The 25,382-nt window shown below is 38.0% G+C and overlaps 1 protein-coding gene across 5 annotated transcripts in view; it reads left to right on the forward strand.

The window, feature by feature from the left end:
• ZNF280D (zinc finger protein 280D) overlaps nucleotides 1–25,382 on the forward strand; it is a 320,006-nt gene that overhangs the window by 52,647 nt on the left and 241,977 nt on the right. The window contains exon 1 of one of the 5 annotated variants that reach the window (XM_058737628.1): nucleotides 20,289–20,305. The exons of the other annotated variants lie outside the window; for them this stretch is intronic. The gene's annotated coding sequence lies outside the window, so the exon portion shown is untranslated. Of the gene's footprint in view, nucleotides 1–20,288; nucleotides 20,306–25,382 lie in introns of those variants that run through there. 5 annotated transcript variants of the gene reach the window in all.

Genomic DNA, 25,382 nt, shown 5'->3' on the forward strand with positions numbered 1-25,382 from the left:
GCCAAGAGTGAGACAATTTTCCTTAACATCTTTCTCCGTAGGATAGATTATTTTCTACATTACTCACTGAGGATATGGGTCTTTGGGATTCTTTGTTATTTGCAAAGTCCAGTATAATATCCTGCCTTCACGGGCCTACATTGTCTCTTGTCTGCCATGCCCAATGCCTTTTAAAACTAAAACTCTAGGCCACCAAAGATTGACAGATACCCAAGACAGGAGCTGTCTTCAGATTTCATATCTCTTTGGAGTTATGATCCTCTTCTTATACTTTTTTTTAGCTTTGGAGGCTCTCTCTTGCATTCTTGATAAGTCAATGATGGATGTAAAAAAAATTTTTTTTTAATTTAACTAGCATTTTAAAGATATTTTGCACTTAAGAACTTTTAGAAACGCAAAAATACAATTATTGAAATTTTTTTAAAAACCCACCCAAGGATGTGGATTAAACTGGGCATTTAAAAAGAAATTTGATAGGTTTTTGCCAAGGACTAGAATTTTGTTATTTCTGAATGAAGATAACATTTACCATATTTAGCTTAACCTTTCCCCTACTCTTAAATTGTCATGCTAATTTTCTTTATTATTTCTTCATTAGTTTTTTTACTAAGTATAATAGTGAGGTGAATATCTTTCCTCTTTGTTTATTTTTTGCTTTATTAATATCTTGATTATTTCCTTGGAATATTTTTGAATAGGATTTCTGGGTCAAAGGAAAAATGGCCATTGATTTGAAGGAAGTTTAGGAAGTAGTATCTACAAGAATTGGACGTAGGAGGTAAGGCAGAGGAGGGAATCTAGTATGAGACTTAAGTTTTTGGCTTAAGTAACAGGCTAGATGATGATGTCATTAACTAAGATTGGGAACACAGGTTAAGGTGGGTGTGTGCGTGGGGAATGATAACAAATTCAGTTTGGACATGCTGTATCTGAGGTTAGGTCACGTAGGTAGAGAAATTTTTAGTAGGCAGTTGCAAATACAGGGCAGAGGCTCAGGAGAGGGTTTTGGGCTATAGACACAGATATGGGATTCACAAAATTGGGGGTTCCAGGAGCCTGGAATCCATCAAATGTATTTTCAGGGATTAATGTATTTGATAAATTGATTTTTATCCTAATGCTTCTATTCATGCTTTCATTTCAATAATAATCTGGATCACTCGGATGACCACTTTATTAATAGTATTGCCAACTTACTTCAGTGTCTTTATTTGTATTAATGTTTATAATCTTGCTGGTGCCAAGTATCACAGAGCCAGGCTTACTATGTAAATGATGCATTCAGGTCAAGTGAAGATGAAGTGATATCATTGTGTGCTTGCTCATATGAATGAAGGTTTCATAGTAGTATGAATAGAGAAAAGTGGTGGGAGAACTGAATCATCACATGGTACACAGTTCTATTTAAATTAAAAAGAATCTATGTTATTAGCAGCCACGCCCACATTCACATTCTGAGTTGGCAAATTGGTTTCAAGGAAAAAAGCATAACAATCCTAATAAATTAATGTTTATTTCATCGTATGAGTTTTTTTAGATTTTTAGTTTTATTTGAGTGTATTTTATAAAGATTTTGGTTGTAAACTTGTTAGGAACTAAAAGCATAAAGAATTTATGCTTATTTAAGTGAGTGAATAATACAATAAAAATAATTTTGGTCAACATTGAAAACTTAAGACAATAATTTTTTTAGATTATACAAATTTGTGTGTCAGAGCTGAGCCATGGATCTAAGTAGGACTTGTCCAGAGAAAGTTCAAAGTGGAGAAAGAAAGGGTGCTGGGAACAGAATGCTGGGAAGCATCAGTAATTAAGTAATGCATGAAGGGAAAGAGAAAAACTTACAAACCCAATGTTAAGATGGGAATAAGGTGGTTAAAAGGAGGGAATTGAAATGTCTTTGAAAGGCATATATGGCCTTTTCCCAAACACTTTCAGTGGAATGAGTAAATAAGTGGTGAGAATGTAGGTAGGAACAGTGTCAGAACAGTTTCTTAAAATGAGCTTGGTTAAGATTGAAAGGAAAGAAAGAATGTTCTGGAATGGGACATAGCATCATTATAAATGCAAGTCCTTGAACATATTTATGTGCTAAAAAGGAATAATGAAGGAAGGATTCACATATATATCGGAAGAAATAATTGACAAAATGGGATCTCAGTAAAGATGGGACTCAATGTGAGATAGATAACAGATGGCAGGGTTTTCCCTTGAAGAGTAATGGTAATATTCATTTGAGATGAGATATGAGTAAGTTTAAAACTGGAAACTGGAGTCATGCTGTATAGCTTGTAAGTTTCTATGAAGTAAGGACCAGAGTGATGGGGAGGTAGTTGTAGAAGATTCATGAAAACAGTGATGAAGATTTGTAATAGTTATTATGAGAAATGGGTTGGGAACTTAAGCAACAGTGTTGACAACCTTGCTGAGATCAGGGTTCTAGTTTTGGCTGTGCGACTTACTAGCTCTATGAATTAAGCAAATAATCTAACCTGTCTGAATATTTGTAGAATGAGGAATTTGGACAATGTACCTACTTCTTTTTTTTAGTTAAAATTATTTTTTATTGAATTATAATTGGCATATAATATTAGTTTCAGGTGTATAGTATATTGATTTTATATTTTTTTACATTCTGAAGTGATCACTTGGTTAGGTCTGATTACTATCTGTCACTGTACAAAGTTGTAATATTATTGACTATATTCCACATAATTCACACACATCTTTTTGACTTATTTACTTTATAACTGGAGGTTCATACCTCTAAATCCCCTTTGCCTATTTCACCCATCTCCCTACACTCTTCCCCGCTGGCAGATACCAGTTTGTTCTCTCTATCTGTGAATCTATTTCTGTTTTATTTGTTTTGTTTTTTTGTTTTGTTTAATTTATTTTGTTTAATTTATTTTAATTTAATTGTTTATTTAACTTATTTTTAATTGTTTTGTTTGTTTCATATAAATGAAATCATATGATATTTGTCTTTATCTGACTTATTTCACTTAGCATAATATCCTCTAGGTTCAGCCTTGTCACAAAGGGTAAGATTTCCTTCATTTTTGTGGCTGAGTAATATTTCATTGTAGATATATTACCAGTTCTTCTTTATCCATTAATCTGTCAATGGACACTTAATTTCCTTCCATATCCTGGCTATTATAAATAGTGCTTCAGTGAACATAGGGGGCCATATCTTTTTGAATTAGTGTTTTTGTCTTCTTTGGATAAATACATAGAAGTGGAATTGCTGGATTGTATGGTAATTCTATTTTTATTTAATTAATTAATTAATTAATTTTTAATTTTTTTAACGTTTATTTATTTTCGAGACATAGAGAGACAGAGCATGAACGGGGGAGGGTCAGAGAGAGAGGAAGACACAGAATCCGAAACAGGCTCCAGGCTCTGAGCTGTCAGCATGGAGCCCAATGCGGGGCTTGAACTCACAGACTGTGAGATCATGACCTGAGCCGAAGTCGGAGGCTCAACCGACTGAGCCACCCAGGCGCCCCTGTATGGTAATTCTATTTTTAATTTTGAGGAACCCCCATACTATTTTCCACAGTGGCTGCACCACTTTACATTCCCACTAAGAGTGCATAAGCATTCCCTTTTCTCCACATCCTCACCAACATTTACTTCTTGTCTTTTTGGTAATAGCCATTCTGACAGGTGTGAAGTGATAGCTCATTGTGGTTTGATTTGCATTTCCCTGATGATGAGTGATGTTGAGCATATTTTCATGTGTCTCTTTGTCACCTATATGTCTTCTTTGGACAAATGTCTGTTCAGGTCCTTTGTGTGTTAATCAGATTATTTGGGGTTTGGGGGATTGAGTTGTATCAGTTCTTTATATGTTTTGGATATCAACCCCTTATTGGATATATTGTTTCCAAGTATTTTCTCCCATTCAGTAAGTTGCCTTTCTATCTTGTTGATGGTTTCCTTTGCTGTCCATAAGCTTTTTAGTTTGATGTAGTTCCATTTGTTTATTTTTGCTTTGTTACCCTTGCCTGAGGAGACATATCCAAAAATATATTGCAAAGACCAGTGTCAAAGAGCTTACTGCCTGTGTTTTCTTCTAGGAGTTTTATGGTTTCAGGTCTTATAGTTAAGTCTTTAATCCATTTTGGGTTTATTTTTGTGTATGGTGTAAGAAGGTGGTCCAGTTTCATTCTTTTGCATGTAGCCATCTGGTTTTCCCAACACGGACTAGGTAATTTATAAAGAGCTTTTAAGTCCCCAAATCATTTAATTTAGAAGTCAGGCACTAACTCCTTTCTAATAAGAAATCTAACACAATAAATATTTTCCCCTTTTAAGAGTTACTTTGGAACCAAAAACTAGGCCTTTTTAGACTACATTTAGTTTGAAAGTCCACATGGAGAATTAAAAAGCCAGTTAAAATAGGAAGGGAAAAGGAATGGAGGACTTATTTTTTTCTCCTCTTCAAGCACACCAACCATCCACTGAAGCAAACAACACTCACAGAAAGATACAGGAACTAGAATAAGAAAAAAAGGTGAAATAAATTGTTGTCAGTGTCTTTTTGTCTTCTAGTTCCTAGGAATTTGTAAGTGAATTCCAACTTTGTGTTAAGTTATTGTGAAATTCCAATGAGGAATTGAGGAAAATGAGATAGCCTGGAGGAATTTTTTTTAAATTTTTTTTTTTAATGTTTATTTATTTTTTGAGAGAAAGAGACAATGAGTAGGGGAGGGACAGAGAGAGAGACACACAGAATCTGAAGCAGGCTCCAGGCTCTGAGGTGTCAGCACAGAACCCCACATGGGCCTTGAAGTCACGAACTGTGAGATCATGACCTGAGCTGAAGTCCAAGGCTTAACAAACTGAGTCACCCAGGTGCCCCTCTTATATATCTGTCTGTCTACAAATAGATAGATAGATAGATAGATAGATAGATAGATAGATAGATAGATGATAGATAGATTTTCCAGGAATAGAATTTAGTAATTCATCACTTACATTTAGCATCCATGCTGCTCATCCCAACCAGTGTCCTCTTTAATGCCCCTCACCCGTTTAGCCCTTCGCCCCACCCAACACCCTGCCGGCAACCTTCAGTTTTTCTCTGTATTTAAGAGTCTCTTATGGTCTGTCTCCACTGGAGGAATTTCTTGTAAGAGAATCCACTCTAAAAGTCTAACTACTCTGCATCTTTAAGGAAGGAGTGGCTCCAAATAAACACAGGCTTGATAATGATTGAAAATGTAACTTTAGTGGGTCACCTCTCTTTGCTCTCAAGAATTTTTTTTACAATTAAACTTTTTTTAAAATTTAAATTCTTTATAATTTGTGGTATGAATCAACTGAAATAACTTCCTAAATACCATATCTGGCCTTGTAAAGAGTCAAGACCTCATTCAACAATCATGGGAATACCTAACTCTTTATTTTCCTTCAAGAAAGGTCTTTATGTAAAAAAAGACCAAAGCAATCTGAGTTGTGCCTGAAATTCAAGAAAACCCAGAGCTATATGATTCCCTGAGCTGCTTGGCCTGGAATACTCAGGAGCTGCTTGTATGGAGCTGTGTGCACCTACTGTACTCCATGCATTCAGCCCTCAGCTAATAATGCCTGCGAAGAGTAGACCTCCAGCAGAAGGAAGAGTTCCAGTCCTGCCAGCTATTACACTATTTATGTATTCACAGTTTCGCTTCTCTCACCAGAATGTGAATTCCTGGAGGGCAGAGAAATTGTCTAATTCATCTTTTTTTTTTTCAACGTTTTTTATTTATTTTTGGGACAGAGAGAGACAGAGCATGAACGGGGGAGGGGCAGAGAGAGAGGGAGACACAGAATCGGAAACAGGCTCCAGGCTCTGAGCCATCAGCCCAGAGCCTGACGCGGGGCTCGAACTCACGGACCGCGAGATTGTGACCTGGCTGAAGTCGGACGCTTAACCGACTGCGCCACCCAGGCGCCCCCTAATTCATCTTTTTATCCCTAGCGCCCTTAACAGCAACTTGCACATAGCAACTTCTAATATCTTCTTACGGGATAAATAAATGATTTAAATCTATGATTCAGTATCCCAAATAATAAAAGGCAGAGTGTATAATAATTTCTAAGCATTCTTAAGGTATGGCTAATAACAGTTCTTTTCAGTCATGTTAACACAAAAAGAAATGGCACTTGGCATCTTTGGAAATTAAGGAAATATATATTGATTGGATATATATTGAAAATCAATGTATATATTTCTGAATGCACATATGAACATATGTTGTTCTGATTATTTCCACATATCTCTTGCCAGGCAGATTTTTCTAAAGCACCATCTTTATTTTGTTATTTCTCTGATTAAGGCCCCATGATGACTTCTAGTTGTATAATGTATTGGTTTGGAGCTTTTGGACACTAACAAAAAGAAGTTTTCATTTAATCCAAAATTTCATCAGTGTTGTGTAATGGAAGTGGTATAGAATTATGCTATGTGGGCATAATTATTACTCAATACTTATTTGAATGCAGGGGACAGAAACTCAATTCAATTAGTTGAAGAAGGAGAAGGAGGAGAAGAGGAGGAGGAGGAGGAGGAGGAGGAGGAGGAGGAGAAGGAGAAGGAGAAGGAGAAGGAGAAGGAGAAGGAGAAGAAGAAGAAGAAGAAGAAGAAGAAGAAGAAGAAGAAGAAGAAGAAGAACGAGGAAGGAGAGGGAGGGGAAGGGGGAGGAGGAAGAGGAGGACGAGAGGGAGAGAGGGAGAGAGAAAGAAAGAAGAAAGAAAGAAAGAAAGAAAGAAAGAAAGAAAGAAAGAAAGAAAGAAAGAAAGAAAAAGAAAAAAGAAAGAAAAGGAAAGAAGAGAAAATGTTTTTTTGAGTTAATGGGAAGTCCAGGAGATTGCACCTGGCTGTAGGCATGGCTGGCTCCAGAGGTTTGAATAATGTTGTCAGGACTCTGACTCTATTCCTCTCTCAGATTCATTCATTTCTTCTTGGCGTCATTCTTAAGTAGGATTTCTCTTCTCTGAAGGCAATGTGGCCTCCAGTTGTCTTAGGCTCACATCCTTCAAGTTTAGCAATCTCCAAAGTAGGGGAAATCATCCTGATTAACTCCAGAGGGAAAGTTCTGGGGAGGACTCTATTTGGCCTAAACTGGGTCATGTACCCATTTCTCAACTAATGTGGTGAAAGAATGGTATATTTTGACTTGCTAAATCTGGATCACATGTCCCAGGCTTGGAGTCAAGGGAAGGTGGAGTCCCATAATGGCCATTTCCTTCAAGATCACTTTGAATGGGGTAGAGCAGTTCTCCAAAGGAAAATGTGTGGCGCTTATCAGAAGGGAGATGCATTGACACAAGTAGCTTATCGGTCTACCACACCAGGGCTGAGGTGGAGCTTGTATATTCAGGTCTGATCAACCAACTGGCATCTGTCCCAGTTGCTCAGGGTGTATATTCTCAATGCCTGGTGTACATATTGTACCATTGTTAACTTTTTTTTTTAACGTTTTATTTTTTTGAGAGACAGAAAGAGTGTGAGCAGGAGAAAGGCAGAGAGAGAGGGAAACACAGAATTCAAAACAGGCTCCAGGCTCTGAGCTGTCAGCACAGAGACCAACGCAAGGCTCGAACCCATGAATGTGAGATCATGACCTGAGCTGAGCTGAAGTCAGATGCTAAACCGACTGAGCCACCCAGGTGCCTCAATTGTTAACTATTTTGATATCATCCCCACACCCCATGAATCTCACCATTTATGAGTTAAAAATAATATATGTAATACCATATGAGCAGTCTTGAACACATAAAAAGAATATTTATTTTTATGGAACAAAAATGACACCTAAACAAAGTTTTTGGCAAGATATTTTTCAGAGCCTGATCAGATTTGGAGCAAACAAAGAAAATTGGTGAAACTATTGCCCCCCCTTTTTTTTCTTAAAGAAAAAATAAATAACGTTTATATGTAGTCCTTTATGAAGTGTTTATATCATATTATTACTCTCCCCAATATCTAAAAGTGGTTTGAATTTCTGATAATAAAACTGAATACTTCTGTCAGTAGTGAGCTTAGGGACACATGCACCAAAGCAAAGCTAAGTCCCAAGTCCCTAAGATGCCCTTCAAAAGCAGTCATCCAGTTAATTTGATCTATTAAACAAACTTAGCAGTTGGGATGCCCACACAGTGAGAAAGGCTGCTTAGAGATGGAATTTTGGCTTTAATTGGAATCTTCTGTCCTTTATTAGACAACCATAAGCTTCCAATTATACACACCATCTTCATTTCAAATTATGGATTTATAAAACCTTATGAATTTTCATTCCTCACAACAGATTTAGGAATAAACACAAGCTTCTGTCATGAACAAATATAAGAGGTTTTCTTCTCTCTCTCTCTCTCTTTCTCTCTCTCTTTTTTTATGCCACATCCCAAAGGTCATTGATAATTGACCAAACACCCACTGTGTATCCAGAGATGTGTTAGGTATTTGGAGCTATTAAAAGGAAACTTGAAAAATAATTCTTTTCCTTGAAGAATTTAGGTAATATGTCTCAGGAGAAAAATTAACATACTTAGAACAATAAGGTAATAATTAAATGGAACCTTTGCTGTTTCCACTAATGGTGTAATGGCTTCCCCTCCATTTCAGTCTGTTGAATTTTACCCATTCTTCAGGGTCTGTTTCCAGAACTTTCCTTTATTTAGCTTTACTTGATTACTTGAATATAAAGTAGGGCTTCCATTCCTCTGAACCATCCACCCTAGCGACACTTAAAATGTCTTCATAGCTTTTTATCATCTATAGGAGCAGCCCAGCCTCTGTAGCCTGGTGAGGAGTCCTTGACCAGCTTTCTTGCCTTATCTCCCCTTGCCCTTCTATTTGCACACATTTTGAAAGTAAACCAAATCCTGGTACCAAATCCAAACCTGGTTTAGTAAACAAAATGAAACAAAACAAAATGTTACCAAATGTTGTGAATTTCCACATGTAGTCTTCTCTACATAGACCAGTCTTTTCCTTCCCTTTCCCCCAATTTAGCGCTTGACAAACTCCCACTCACTCATTAACATAGCTTAGACATCACTCTCTCAGTGAGGTCTCCTTCCTTTCCATCCTGTAGGTTGTGCTCTGCCTTTTGTACCTGCTCTTATGATTCTGGGTGGTGGTGATTCACTTTCATGTCTACCTGCATTCTCCTTGTAATCGTCAGCACCCATCCCTTACTTAGTTTGGACCCCTGAGTGTCTAGTAAGAGCCTGGCACACAACAGGTCCTCCATAAAATTTTATTGAAATGAATTGGGTTGCATTGAACTAAGTAAGAGTATAGAGAAGACTTGAAGTAGCTGAAGATCCTAGCTGAACCCCAGGTTTTATGTCCATGTTGACAAGGGGAAAAAGTTGTTAGAGAAGGGGGAGATGACATGAGCAATACCCAAGGGAGGAGAATGAGCCAGGTGAAAGCTAGGGACTGTGGATGATCATATCTGCCTAGAGTAGAGGCTGTAGAGTGGAGAGTGTTAGGAAATAAAATCAGAAAGGCCAGGATGGCCATGTTATGGAAGACTTTGAATGTGAAGCAAAGGAGGTGAAACATGATGGAATAAGTACTGCAATTTGAGAAAAGAAAATTTTAGAAATATCCCAAGTATCTGTGTGGAAGAGGAGCTTTATCCCTCTTGCAACCTCTTTTGGCATTTACATTATTACTACTAGTATGTCAGTGGTCCCAACTGACCTAGAGTCATCTGAGCATAATAGTCTGGTAGTTTGAAGCAGAGTGTGATGTGTTGGGAGTCAGAAGTCTGGAGTTGAATTTCTGCTCTGGTCTAATTTGTTACCTGATAGGGTGAAATCACTTCACCTCTCTAATCCTGTGTTCTCATCTGTAAAATGAAGGCAGAAGGTGGATAACACAATTCATGAGGTCCCTTTGATCTCTAGGAGTCTATATGTAACAAAATAACTAATTCTTAGCTACTTTATTAATCTGTTTTTGCCCCTTAGTTTTATTTGTTTATTTACCTGTTTACTGGGTTTTAGAGTTGCTTTATTAGACAGGTCTCTGACAGTCCCACAATCTGCTCTGCTGAGACCAGCCTCTGAGGTCCTAACCATTGTGTCACACCTAGAAAACCCTGCCCAAGCTTCCACCCTTCCTTAAAAACCCAGCTCCAGCCCAACATATTTCTTGAAGCTTTTCCTAATCTCTCCAAGTCTCTGATATTTATTCCTTGCTTTTGGTGTTTAAATATATTTTGTCTTGAGCTATTCTTTATTTGTATCATATTGTCTTTTCTCTCTCCAATTTCTTTTTAAGCTTCATAAAATAAGGAACTGTTACATGCAATATTTGTTCATCTCCCATACCCCATTTCACCCCAGTACAAAGCTAGGCACAAAATAGATGTTTAGTAAACATCTTGAAATATTGAATGAATGATGTACAGGAAATATTACTAAAAATAGAAAAAGCTGACCTCAAAAAGGACACCTATAGGGCTTGGAATTGAAATAAATGTAGCCTATCAATGATTTCATAGATGGTATTTTGTACCCCATGAAAGACTGATTTAAGATGTGTTGTGTGTGTGTGTATATACACACACACACAAGATGTGGTATATGTATATATACATACACAATGGAATACTACTCGGCAATGAAAAAGAATGAAATCTTGCCATTTGCAACAATGTGGATGGAATTGGAGGATATTATGCTGAACAAAATAAGTCAGTCAGAGAAAGATATCATATGTTCTCACTCATATGTGGAATTTGAGAAACTTAACAGAAGACCATGGGGGAAGGGAAGGAAAAAATAGTTACAAACTGAGAGGGAATTAAACCATAAGAGACTCTTAAATACAGAGAACAAACTGAGGGTTGAGGGAGGGGAAATGGGTGATGGGCATTGAGGAGGGCACTTTTTGGGATCAGCGCTGGGTATTGTATGTAAGCAATGAATCATGGGAATCTACTCCTGAAGCCAAGAGCATGCCGTATACTCTGTATGTTAGCTAACTTGACAATAAATTACATTTAAAAAAAGATAGGATGATCTGTGAAGTTTCTGGTCTGTGGGCTTGTCTTGAATTAAAGAGTGGGTGGTACCAGGTCCTAGATATTCCAGCCAACTCAAGGAAAAGAGAAAACAGAGAACTGTTTACTGAGTGACTTTGCTGTTGGACAAGTCCCAAGTGCAGCTTGAGAACATCGGGCAGAGTTACCACCCTGCTGCCACAACCTCTGCCAACTTGGATAAGAAGCAGTGAGGTTGACCTGTCTTTTGGCTCTGAAACAAGGCGAGGGAGCACACCAGCAGGCATGGGAAGGAAGAAGTTGTGAAATGAAAGACATGAAAAAGAGATGACTATGAGCCTCTTTCCTCTTTTCTCCTGTTACCCCAAGTCTCTCTCCTGCCTCCTTGACACCTGTAAAGTGGTAAAAACCAGAACCTTGCACTTTGCACCAACTGTGGCATGGGGCTTTGGGGTCTAGCTTGGGGTAACAGAAGACGGTGAAAATCAGTTTTGTTTCTTAAAGTAGTCCTACCATAAAAGGTTTGAAGATCACTACTCTGCTTGGATAATTAGCCTTTAAACAACCCAATGCCTAAACAGCTCAAAGCAAAATATAAGAGGGAGGTTTACTATGTGAAGCAGTTGAGTTCTAGATGGCAGTGTTGAAGCTCTCTTCACTGTAAATTAGCTCATGGAAATAAAACGTGAGGGGTTAGGAACTCCAAATCCTGCCGTTGCTCTCAAATTGCCTCAGGCTGTCTTTCGTAGGAAAGTCCAGAAACTACGGATTCATCGGATGCACCCCCCGCCCCTTTCTGACATGCTCCAAAGCTGTTAGTGTTTATAACAGAAGAATGGGGCATTACGTTGATTTGTCTTACTGTGTGCAGAAAATGTAGGAATAATTCCCGTGTGTCATCAACCATTTAGTCAGCACTCAGTTCCTTAGCAGAGGAAATGGTAGGATTTATTAGGGAAAGTATCTGTCATACCATATAAATAGATGCACAGTTAAAGCAGATGCAGCAGGCGGAGTATATATTTCTGTGTGACTGATCATAAGGAACTTATTATCAAGAACTCTTTGGAAAAATCAGTCATTTGGTAAGATGGCAAACATAAGGATGCACTTATATTTTTATGCAGTTCCTCCAAACAGTAATTTTGGCTCAAAATGCATTATTGGGGTAGAAATAGTTTTAATTAAAAATGGTTTTGCATTATTTTTTTACTTTTGAGAAAACATGCAAGTGATAAAAGCAGCCCAATTGTAGAAAAAGCTACCTAAAATAGATCACTTTTTCACTGCCAACCCCAGACCCCAGCCTCCTCCCTCTTTAGGGGATCACTGTCAATTTATTTGGTATCATTCAGAAATATTCAACACAAACTGATCCCCCCCCCTTTTTTTTTTTTTTTTTTTTTTTTTTTTTTTTAGTTTTTACACAAATGCTAGTGTCTTTGTCATAGTCTTTCATGGCTACCTTTTTCCCTTAACAGTATACCTTGGAAATCATTCCTTATCAGTCTTACACATGGCCAGACTCATTGTTTTTAACAGATTTAACTGATGTTGACACCTTGCCAAAATGGCTTTAGGGTTTTTTATGTTAACATTACGGATACTTTTTTTCCCCTTCCTAAATGTTTATTTTTGAAAGAGAGAGAGAGAGAGGGAGAGAGAGAAGGGGAGGGGCAGAGAGAGAGGGGGACAGAGGATCTGAAGCAGGCTCTGTGCTGACAGTAGCCAGCCCACTGTGGGGCTTTAATTCACCAACTGTGAGATCCTGACCTGAGCTGAAGTTGAAGTTGGTCACTGGACTCACTGAGCCACCCACGTGCTCCAACATTACAGATACATTTTAACCATAGCCCCCCCTGCCCAATTCTGTTGCTCTCTGACTAAAGGTAATCACTATCCCCAAATTAGCATGTATCCTTCCTGCCTTGTTTTTTATATATTTAGTGTATACGTATTTAGTATTTCATTATGTGACTCTGGCACCACAATTTATCAGCAGTTGTGTTTTTGAACATTTAGTTTGTTTGCAGGTGTTTGCTGTTAAGTGCAATTCTAAAATAAGCATTCTCTTTAATGTCTCCCTGGGCACATGTATGTGAATTTTTTAGGATATATACTCACAAGGAGAATTCCTAGGTTGTAAGGTGTGTGCATAGCACCTTCATCTGATATTGCAAAATTATTCTCCAGTGTGGTTTTTGACCATACACATTCACACCAGCCACGTTTAAAAGTTTTCCTTTCCTTTCCTTTCCTTTCGTTTCCTTCCCTCCCTCCCTCCCTCCCTCCCTCCCTCCCTCCCTCCCTCCCTCCCTCCCTCCCTCTCTCTCTCTCTCTCTCTCTCTCTCTTTCTTTCTTTCTTTCTTTCTTTCTTTCCTTCCTTCTTTCCTTCCTTCCTTCCTTCCTTCCTTCCTTCCTTCCTTCCTTCCTTCCTTCTTTCTTTCTTTTTCTTTCCTCTTTCTTTCGGTTGCTACATTCTTACCAACACTTGGATTTCTCAGACTTCTAAAATGTTGCCAAGCTAATAGGGATGAAATAGTATCTCATCATGGTTTTAATTTGCATTTATTTCTGAAGGTATCTTTTCTTACCTTTTTTGGCTATTTAGTTTCCCTCTTAATAATTAATTATTGAAATGTTTGACAATTTTTCCTTCATATTATTTGTTTTTCCTTATTGATTTATAGGGATTATTTTATATTCTGGATACTATTATCCCATAATGTGTATTATAATTAACTTCTCCCACTCTGTGGCTTGCATTTTTACTACTTACGGTGTCTTCTGTCTAAAGCAATTTTTATATTTTAATGTATTCAAATTCTCACTGTTTTCATTTTTGCTTTTGTCGTTTTGTTTAGGAAACCTAAAGAAATGTAATGAAGACATTCTCTTAAACTTTTCTTTTTAACTTTAAAAATTTCCCGCATACATTTGAATTTTTAATCCACGTGAGCTGTCTTTTTGTTACGGCATGAAATAAAGATCTAAATGCCTACCTTCTCCCGGTATATGTGCTGGTTATGACCAGTTCTCTTGGCACCAAGTGTCTCATGGTCGCTACTCCCTGCTGACATGTAAAGCCATCTCTGTCCCATGCCAAGTTTCCATATATGTATTGGTCAGTATTGACTTATTTTGTTCATTATGCTCCTCTGGCCTTATTTTATATCCTTGACCTAATACCACACTATTTAAATTACTGTGGCCTTATAGTTAGCCTAGTAGGGCAAACTTCCACTCCATAGTTTTCTTGTTCAAAAATTTCTTTGCTACTTTTATCTCTTTTATCTTCCACATGAACTTTACAGTAGGACTATTAAATTCCATGAAGAGTCTTGGGACTCCAATTGGAATTATAATGATTCATAGATCTATTATATATTCATGGGGAGAGCTACTGGATTTACACAATTATATCTTTCAATTCTTCAGTGTCTTATCATTTATCCAGTGCATCTTTTGTGTAAATGTTTCGTAATTTTACCAAATAGGTCTTGCATAAATTTCATTAGATTTTTGCCTAGGTATCTACTGTAAACGAGAGATTTTATATAAATATATATTGTTTTCTCTTACACTCTGAACATGTATTATGTTGAATTCTCCATTTGTTTGAATTATTTACCTACAGATTCTCTTGCATTTTCTATGTAAATAATCCTATGGTCTGCAAATAAGAAAAATTTTCTTTCCTTCTAATTCTTTTTTTTTAAGTATCATGCTGGCTAGGACTCTATACAGTGTTTAAGAGAAGCTGTGATAACTGGTACCCTTGTCTTGTTCCTGACTCTAAAGAGTACAATTCTAATGTTTTACCACTAAATATCATGTGTTCTAGAGGTTTCTGATAGATACATGCGGAAGTGACTGCCGGCTCCCCCAGATTTGGCTCTTTTTCCTTAAGTAGAATCTTTAAATTTTTTCTGAAGACTTGTCTACCAAGAAAATGCCTGCATTGCCCAGCCTTCAACTACGTGAGGGCACATAACTTAGTTTCTGCCATGGGCATCTAAGTGGAAGTCATATGTGCAAATTTCAGTATATCCTAAAGGGGAAAGGGTGCCTCTTTTTAGGCACTCTCACCTTTTCTCCTTCCTGCGGCTTGACATGCAGTTGTGATGACTGAATTGGAGCACTATAGTGGACTTGAAGTGATCTTAGGAATAAAGATCACACAAAACATAATAAAGGAACTTGGCTCTGGGCCACTTAACCAGTCTTACGTGAGAGAGAAGTAAAATGCTATACAGTCTGAAGTTTTCTGCTACTAATAGTCAAGCCCAATCCTTCAACACTCTTCACCAGGGTAATGAGGTTGTAGTCCATTCTCAGTTTGCCAATGTTTTTTCTTTTTTCATAAATTACACTTTTATAAATTGCTCACCTCTATTAATGAGATGAATTACATTGATAGATTTTTCAATCATCCTTGGGATTCTGTTATGATATGCTTTTAGAGGTTGCAGATGTACAGAGATTTTCTTACTTTTCCTAAAGTTTTCAGATGAAAAATTTTAAACTAGAAAAGTTGGCCTGCACAGTGAACTCCCATGCATTAACCATTCAGATTCTACAATTAACATATTATTATATTTGCTTTGTACCTTATCTCTTGTGATGTGTTATATCAGTTAGGTAATATTTTAAAATACTTGTGTTCAAAAGTGAGAATATTTAAATATATAAATATTTTCTTTTCCCATATTGTCTTTGTGCACTTTGGGTATCAAAAATATATTTATGTCATAATATGAAGCAATGATCTCTTCTATCTCTTCATTGAGAAAGTCTGTTTAGTACAGGAAATAAGTTTTGAACATGTGGTTAAACTCACCTGTGTGGGTAAGTACTTGGTTGGCATGGTGCTTTTTTAATGGTACATTTTTTTTTATTGAAGTATAGTTGACATAAAGTATTATGTTAGTTTCAGGTGTACAGCATAGTGATTCAACAAATTTATTTGTTATGTATGCTCACCTCATATAGCTACCATCTGTTACCATACAACACTATTACAATACCAGTGACTATATTCTGTATGCTGTACGTTTCATCCTGGTGACTTATTCATTCCATAACTGGAAGCCTGTATCTTCCAGTCTCCTTCACTCATTTTGTCCATCTTCCTATCTCCCCTCTGGCAACCATCAGTTTGTTCTCTTTGTATTGTATTCTTTGTATACTGTTTCTATTTATGGGTCTGTTTCTGCGTTTGTTTGTTTATTCCTTTGTTTTGTGTCTTATATTCCACGTATAAGTGAAATCATATACTATTTGTCTTTCTCTATCTGACGTACTTCACTTAGCATAATACTCTCTAGGTCCATCCATGTTGTTCCAAATGGCATGTTGTCATTCTTCTTTATAGGTGAGTAACATTCCATTGTGTGTGTGTGTGTGTGTGTGTGTATATATATATATATATATATATATATATATATACACACACATATATATATATATACATATATATGTATATATACCCCATTTTCTTTATCTGCTCATCTATTAGTGGACACTTGGCTTGCTTCCATATCTTGGCTATTGTAAATAATGCTTAAATGAACATAGGAGTGAATGTATCTTTTTGAATTAATGTTTTCATTTTCTTTAGGTAAATACCCAGCAGTAGAATTACTGGATCTTATGGTATTTCTGTTTTTAACGTTTTGAGGCATCTCCATACTGTTTTCCACAATGGCTGCACGAATTTGCATTGCCACTAATAGTGCATGAGGGTTTCTTTTTCTCAACATCCTTGTTAATACTTGTTGTTTCTTGTGTTTTGGATTTCAGCCATTCTGACAGGTATGAGGTGATATCTCATTATGGCTTTGATTGGCATGTCCCTATAATGAATGATGTTGAGCATCTTTTCATGTGTCTATTGGTCGTCTATATGTTTTCTTTGGAGAAATGTCTGACCAGATCCTCTGCCCATTTTAAATCAGATTATTCTTTTTTTGGTGTTGAGTTGTATAAGCTCTTAATATGTTTTGGATATTAACCCCTTATCAGCTATATCATTTGCAAATATCTTCTCCCATTCAGTAGGTTACCCTTTTGTTGATGGTTTCCTTTGCCGTGCAAAAACTTTATTTTAGAGTAATCCCAGTGGTTAATTTTTGCTTTTGCTTCTCTTGCCTGAGGAGACCTATCTTAATGGATACAATTTTTTTTTTTTTTGGATACAATTTTTTAAAATTACAGATTCAGGTGCGCCTGGATGGCTTAATCAGTTAAGCATCCGATTTCAGCCAGGTCATGATCTCACCTTCTTGAGTTCGAGCCCTGCACTAGGCTCTGTGCTGACAGCTCAGAGCCTGGAGCCTGTTTCAGATTCTGTGTCTCCCACTCTCTCTGCCCCTCCCCCACTCACATTCTGTTTCTCTCTCTCAAAAATAAATAAACATTACAAATTAAAAAATAAAATAAAATTACAGATTCAATTTATTTAATGGGTATAAATAAATATATAGATTGCCGTTTCTTTTTCAAGTCAATTTTAGTGATTTATCTATCTCTAGAGAACTGTCCATTTCATTAAACTGTCAACTTTACTTGTGTAACGATATTCATTGTATTTTCTAGTCCTTTTAAAAACTTTGACTCTATTTGTAGTCCTGTCCCTTTCTCCTCACTTTTCTCTTTTTCTATCAATCAGAAAAAATTAAAGTTTGTCTATTTTATCAGTCTTTGGAAAAAAACTAGTTTTAGGATGTATTGACTCCTTATTGATTTTCCCGTCTTTCATCTTTTTCTGTTCCTTTTGTTATTTTTTCTTTCCTTCTGCATGCTCTGTTCTAATTAACTTTTGAGGCATATGCTTCCTTCTCTTCTATTAATGCATTTAAAGTTCTAAATTTCCTACTAAATACTGCTTAAATTGCACACCACACATTTTATTTTTTTTTTCATTTTTTATTTTTAAAATTTTTTTTCAACGTTTTTTATTTATTTTTTTGGGGACAGAGAGAGACAGAGCATGAACGGGGGAGGGGCAGAGAGAGAGGGAGACACAGAATCGGAAACAGGCTCCAGGCTCCGAGCCATCAGCCCAGAGCCCGACGCGGGGCTCGAACTCATGGACCGCGAGATCGTGACCTGGCTGAAGTCGGACGCTTAACCGACTGCGCCACCCAGGCGCCCCCACACCACACATTTTAGTACTAGTGTTTTCGTTGTCTGGGCAGTGCTAAACATTTGGTAATTTCCATTAATTTTTCTCGCCTTCTTAATAATTATTTAGAAGCTTCTAACATGAATAGGGCAGTGTAACTATTATATTGTTTCTAATTTTACGTCACTGTTATCAGAGAACATGTTTTGGGTCATTGGTACTCATTTGAAATTTGGTTTTTGACATATTATAGTAAATTTTTATATATGTTTCGTGTGCTAGAAAGAATGTGTATTTTAAGTTTTGGGTGTAGGATCACTTATGTTGTTTACATCATCTACAACTATGATTATTGATTTATACACACACACTCTCACACACATTTGAGGTTCCAAATAACTATTTATTCAATGTGAATTATTCTGTTTATCTTTGTATGTTTATATAATGACCCTTTTGCCTTAAAGCTAAAAAGTTGGTACTACTATATTTAATTTCTGTTAATTTTGTTTAAAAGTACATGTTATCCATTTACATAATGACGTCTCCATCATTGTGTTTTAGGCATATCTCTTAATAAGCAGTACATTTTTGCATTTTTAAAAGTCCTTATGAAAATTTGTCTTTTAGTAGGCAAGTTCAATATATTAATATTTGTATGTACTTTGATTATTGATCTATTTGGATTTATTTTTACCATATATGTTGTTTTCTATTTACCATCCTTTTTGATTCTTTTTTTATTTCTATTAGGTTAATCTAGTTTTAAATTTTATTTTCCTCTTTCCTCTGTACTGGAACTTTGCTATCTGCCTAGGGTCAGGATTAAAATTAAAAAGTCCCATGTGAGAAATTAAAACCCCAAGCTTCTATACTAATTTCCCAAGCTGGGAGGTTGGACTTTTCTATGTCTCTTTTCATATTTAAAGGGTCTTCCTCCAAAGACGTTACTTGTCCCCAGAATCTGTGTTTCAGGGAGCTCAGAGAGATTCCTTTATGCAGCTTCTGAACTTGAACAGAGAGGGTGGCCAAAAGCCGGGGATGGGCTCAGGGCCAGGACTTCTTTGCCCAAGGCCGGGGGTCAATGTGACAGACAAGGACACCTGAAGAAAACCCTGAACAGGAACTCTTTAGACCATCAAGTGAATCAGAGTGTCAACTCAGACTGAACCCACTATGGTTTTGTTCTCTTTTTATTCTGAAACCTTTTTTCCCCCTTTTGAGCTTAGCTATTTATTAAAAAATTGTTTTTTATTGCATTTTAACCAGCGTTTCTATGTAGGTACCAATCTGCTACACTCTAAAAAGCTGTGGGAGTTAATTTACTTATCTTACAGATTGTTTACATTTGCAAGTCTCACCTTCCACCTCAGATCTTTTTGTTTTTATCTATTTTCCTCAGCTTCTGTTTAGCCAACTTATAAGTAGATTCTTTTTTTCCCCCCATCTTACTCACTGGCATTTTGAAGTTCTGAGTGGCTGTTGTTCTGGCCTTTCCTCAAATCTCCTTGTCTCTCAGATTGAGGCAGGGAAGACCTCCCCTGTGCACAAGCTCCTGGATACCATATATCAACAGTCTAGGTAGGAAACCTGAAGTTTCTGGATGTGTGGCCTTTCACTTGTCCACCAATAGTTTCTAAAATGATGGCCCTGACAAATCTCAGCCTTCCTGGCTGCACATGGCGCTGGCTTTTTTGGAAATGTACCCAGCTGGAAGCAGTTGACCTGCCCAGACCTTCCAGCATTGGGCTTTCCAATACAACATGTTGGGGCCCTTATTTCCTATTGCTTCCTTTTGGCTAGGTGGCTCCCTCCAGCCACAGGCATTCCCTGGGCAGCTGTCTGAGTTAACATCTGAGCTTGGCCCTGGCATTACCGCTCATGAGCAAATTCCCCAGTGAGCCCACAGGGCTGTCTTCGTTTCTCTTTTAGATATGATTATCTTGGAACAAAGCCAGCCTCCTGGGTGTGAAACCTATGCAGTTATCCTGGCCCCTCACTCAGAAAAGCCAGTACTTGCATTAATACTCTGCTACTGCTGTCTTGACATTTTAAAATAGCTTTTAAATACAATTAAAATTTTTTTATTTTGCACTAGGTTCCACAAACTATATACCCTCTCCTTAGGAGAAGCAGAGAACATCACTGATACTTGGAGAAGTGGGTGGGTCTTACTGACTATCCCTTACTTACTAATTGACTTAGGAGTCTAGGGCAACAACTATTAGGAGTAATTGTTTAAAAATGTTTTTTAGATGTAGTGCCATATGCTGCAAAACTTACCTTATGGGAAGCTTCCTTCTAAATAAGGCATTTTAGGACTTCAGGAAAGAAGAAGGGTACAATTCTAGAATAGCTAGATAGAATTTTCTGCAATGATGTTAATGTTCTATATCTTTGCTGTCCAATATAGTGGCCATTAGCCACATATGACTACTGAGAACTTGAAATGTGGCTAGTATGAGGAGCTGAATTTCTAAATTTTAATTAATTTTAATTATTTTACATGTAAAGTTAAATAGCCACATGGGATTACTGGCTATTACACTGGACAGTGTAGCAATGAAACAAAGTAGTTTCTGACCTTTGATACTTTGATTATATTTTGCATCGATTCTTTTTTGTTCAGAAAAGATCTTTTTAATTCATATTTAAGGTTTATCCAGAACTAGTTGGGGGAACTCAAATCACAGGGTTTTTTTCTCTTTAGTATAGAGAAGATATCCTTTCTACCTATGAAAGTTAAGCCATGAGGCTCTTTTCTATAGCCTACAAGGGAAATAATACCTGGATGAATGAATTGCCTAAAGACTTCACCTTCCAGTTCTAAAGGATTATGGAAGAACTAAGGAAGACGAAGAAGAGGCAAGGTCAAAAGCCAGAGTCTTGGCAAGGAATTATGGGGAGGAGGTGTAGTGGGAGGTGAGTTGATAGATGAGCTTGAGCCATCCCTCCTGGGTCCACATGACCTGGTGTACAAGTGACCCAGCAAGTTCCGCGTGTTCAGAGAACATAGTAGTACATCAGAGGGCTGTGGTCAAAGCCAAAAGGTAGCTGAATAGGAACTTCAAAAAGGCCAGAACTACAAATTTCAGAGATAGGTAGTACTTCATCTCAGAAAGCCACACCAGAAAAACTATACTTTAGTGGTCACCAGTCCAAGAAACAGAAAATCCAGCCACCCCACTATTCACCAGTGAAGATCCAGATAATGCTATCTCTGCTGCTATCGGTCCACACAGATGCTATTTTGAAGGACACAAAGAGATGAAGAGAAAATTTGAAAGATTTAATATTTTTCTTAAAGAAACAAAAGAGAGAATTCACATGAAGGGGTTATTTGAATTATTGAACTGAACTAATAAATTGAGCTGAATGGGATAAATTTAGGGTTCTTTTTCCCAGTTCCCTGTGGATGAGCAGGTGTATTGTAGAGAAATAAAGAAGCTGCATTTTCTTTATACATCTAAGTGCAGAGTGAATGAATTTGTGACTCTGCTACAAATATGTCTGCCTTCCTGCCAAGCCAGTTGTGGGCAGCAATTCTATTTACAAGCTTTAGCAGAAGTGGAATATGTGGCAGGAAGTGTGGTGGGGATGCTAACCTGCTGTATTGAAGAGCTAGCATTATGAGAGAATTGGCAACTTTACTCATAGATAGACGTCCTTTCTTCAAAGGCATGAGCAACTTCCCATGGGCAGTTCATTGGGGCTTATGCAGAAGGCAGTTTTTCTTTTATCACCTACCTGGACATGGAGGAGGTTGTAGATACTTCAGTGTACCCGTCCAAGAGCTTTGAGATCAATGGGAGAGACACCGTCTGTCAGATTATGGTGTCATTTTGCCTTAGTCATCTTCTAATGCCAAATGAATCACATCTGGAATCAAGGAGGCAAGATCTACTTGGGCAATATCCTAATTACTCATCTGAATCTAACATCCTATCCGTCTCTTGTGTATACTGTTGTGTGTAGTCCCTCTGTGGGCTACAACTCCACCTGCAGGCCAACTCCAAAAAATACACATTCAAGAAAATGGAGGAATATCTGGGTTGTATTCTGTACAGCCAAGACATCTGCATTGTGCTTCAAGTATTCATGGTCCCAGAGTAAAAACCCACATGGTTCATTAAATATATTTAGCAATTCCTGGAATTTATTACAAAATTCATTACACATTTCTTCTCCTTGGCTGTTAGAATAGCTGACACTTTGAAAAGGAAAGGAGGTTTTTTGTTTTTGTTTTTTGGTTTTTTTTCCTGCTCAGAGGCAGATGCAGCTTTCCAATAAGCCTTGCTTCATTTTTCCAACCTTCCACTAACCCACCTGACTCAGTCCAACCCGTATGAATATTTCCAACCATTGAGATGGGAAACATTAGATCCCAAGAGGCCCCACCCCTGATGCCTCCTCTACCCCTTGGGTTTCCTTCTCTGGGAAATTGACTTTTGGAAAAATTCAATTGATCATCCTCTTTGGGAACAAAAGTCACTTGTCATAGAGACTGTAGTGGCTAAGATGAGTGCAGGGACTCCTTTGCATTAGTGTCATCTTTTTTAAGCACTTTGGGTTTACCATTTCATACCCAATCCTGGAAACCATAGAACCATGAGTGAAAACTACAGCACCAATCCTGGCAGTCATGTGGCTGGGAATCCTGAGGACATCCAGCCCTAGCCATTAGGCATAGATAAGGGCCCACACAATTGGATTTTTATGATATGTGGGTGTAAGAGGAATAAAATGGTTAAGAATGGGCTTTAAGTTTACATTCTGAGGTACTGGGTTTTCTTAGTCCATTCAGGATGCTATAAAGTACCACAGGCTGAGTATCTTTATACAACAAGAATGTATTGGTCACAGATCAGGAGGCTGGAAGTCTGAGATCATGGTGCCAGCATGGTCGCCTTCTGGTCAGGGCTTTCTAACTGGTTCATAGCCAGCACCTCCTTGCTGTGTCCTCACGTGGTGGTAAGGGTTAAGGATCTCTCTGGATCTCTTTTATAAAGGCACTAATCCCATCCATGGTGTTCTTAAGCACTTTCTAAAGGCCCTACCAACCACTATCATCACTTTTGGGTGTTAGGATTTGACATATGAGTTTTGGGGGGACACATCCAGACCATAGCATGGATGAATGGCAAAGCCAGTAGCTGCAGTGAGAAAACTATTGGAGAAACATGTTGGGGAGATAAGATCAAGTTCTATTTAAAAAATGTTCAGTTCTAATTCTAATTCTAATTAGACACCTAATGGAAATGTCAAGTAGGAGGCATGATATGATTGTTAAGTCTGGAGCTCAAGGGAGATGTCAGGACTGGAGAGTATATAGATCTGGGAATTATTGAGAAGGAGATTGAAATGAAAGCCATGGTGCTGGATAAGATCTTCTACAAAGTGAGTGAGTATATTTAAAGAAGAGAAGAGGTTTAGACAAATTTAAAAATCAAGAATAAGTGGAAGGAGCCAGCAGACTAAGAAGAAGCCAAGCAGGAATGTAGGAGGAAGGCTGAGAGAGTGTGTTGACCCAGAAGCCAAGCGGTTTACTGAGTCAAATGCTGCTGAGAGGTCCAGTGAGAGAAGGACTGGGAATGGTTCAGAGGATTTAGAGAGATGGAGGTCATTGGTGATCCTGAGAAGGGCTTCAGTGGAGTTGTAGGGAAGAAAACGATCAGAGAAGACTGAAAAGAGACTATGAAGTGAGGAAGTGGAGACATTGAGCATTGATCACTGATTTTAGGAATGGTGATATAAGTAGATCTGCACACAGGAGTGGGTAGATGGAGAAGGGCATAGATTCAGGGGAGGATAGATTTATTTTAAGGTGGGAGCTATTCTGGCATTTTTATATGAAGATAGGAATGTTCTAATAGATAGAGGAAATGTGGAAATGCTAGACAGAGTGGATTATGGAAAGAGCAAAGCCTTTGAATAGGTTAGAGGGGCTCCAGGGCTTAAGTGGTGAAGTCTAAGAGAACTTACACTCCAGGAAAGTTCTGTCATAAAGGAAAGAGGCAAAAATTAGTAACTGTGATGATGTGAAGTTGTCATAGCTGTCTTCTGGTTGCTCCTTTCTGAGTAAAAGGAGAGATGAAGTCTCCTTCCACCAGCTCCGCTAGTCCATCTCACTGAGACCCTGCTTCCAACCCAGAACTCTGTCTTACCCTGACAACTGAGTTGGAGGAACTCAAGAATCTGCTGAAAGTTTCTGGGTTCCCAGCAGTCCCAGAGCCAGCTGTGCTACTTTGTCTTTGAGAAGGGGTGCAAGTTAGAGAATCAAACACATGAAATACCCTTGCTCAGACTCAGAACCCTGAACATGTGAGTCTTTTTAGCCACGCACACTGGACAACGCAGTCTAGTGGAGTGCCAAGTGGAAGAAGAGCAAGTCCTGGTTAAAATGTCCACTGCCATCAGGCAGCTACCTTATTTTAGTTTCTACCGTATACTCTGTTTCTAACCTCCTTGTTTTCGGTGTTCTCCCCTGTTTGTCTCTTATTTAGATACTGTGGCATTAAAAGTGTTGAAATGTTAAATGTTTATTTATTTTTGAAGGAGAGAGAGAGAGAGAGAGAGAGAGAGAGAGAGAGACAGAGCATGAGTGGGGGAGGGGCAGAGAGAGAGGGAGACACAGAATCTGAAGCAGGCTCCAGGCTCGGAGCTGTCAGCACACAGCCCAATGCGGGGCTCGAACTCACAAACCGTGAGATCATGACCTGAGCCAAAGTCGGACACTTAACCGACTAAACCACCCAGGCACCCCTAAAAGTGGTTTTTAATTCAGCCTCTCCCTAAGTTGCTTCCTCTTGAATCTCTTCCCCTTTAGCTCCAGTGAGCCTCAGACAAGTCCCAGGGTCCCAGCTACCACATCCCCTCCCAGCTTTCCCAGCCCCCTCTTGTTAGGGAGAAAGGTCCTCACATAAATGGGAAAACATGTAAAACGGATTTGGAAAGGATAAACTAATGTCACCCTAAGGTATTTTTGACTAATCGGAGCAAAATAGCAAAAGCAGAGCTTTCTGAGCAAGATTTTGCTATCATCTAATCTTCTTTATCCATCTCTTAGCACCCCCCATCTCTCAAAGTCTTCTAAAGGAACAACACACGCTTTGGAAAAATGAGTGAAAGTACAGATAAATTAGGGGTTGGAGATAATGAGGGTAAAGAAGGTTGCTTCCCCATAGAATACCACACACATGTACACACACTTTGGATATCACACATGCAACTACAGTTACTGT

The sequence above is a fragment of the Neofelis nebulosa genome, chromosome 7, assembly GCF_028018385.1.
Source record: "Neofelis nebulosa isolate mNeoNeb1 chromosome 7, mNeoNeb1.pri, whole genome shotgun sequence".
In the NCBI taxonomy this organism is placed as follows: domain Eukaryota; kingdom Metazoa; phylum Chordata; class Mammalia; order Carnivora; family Felidae; genus Neofelis; species Neofelis nebulosa.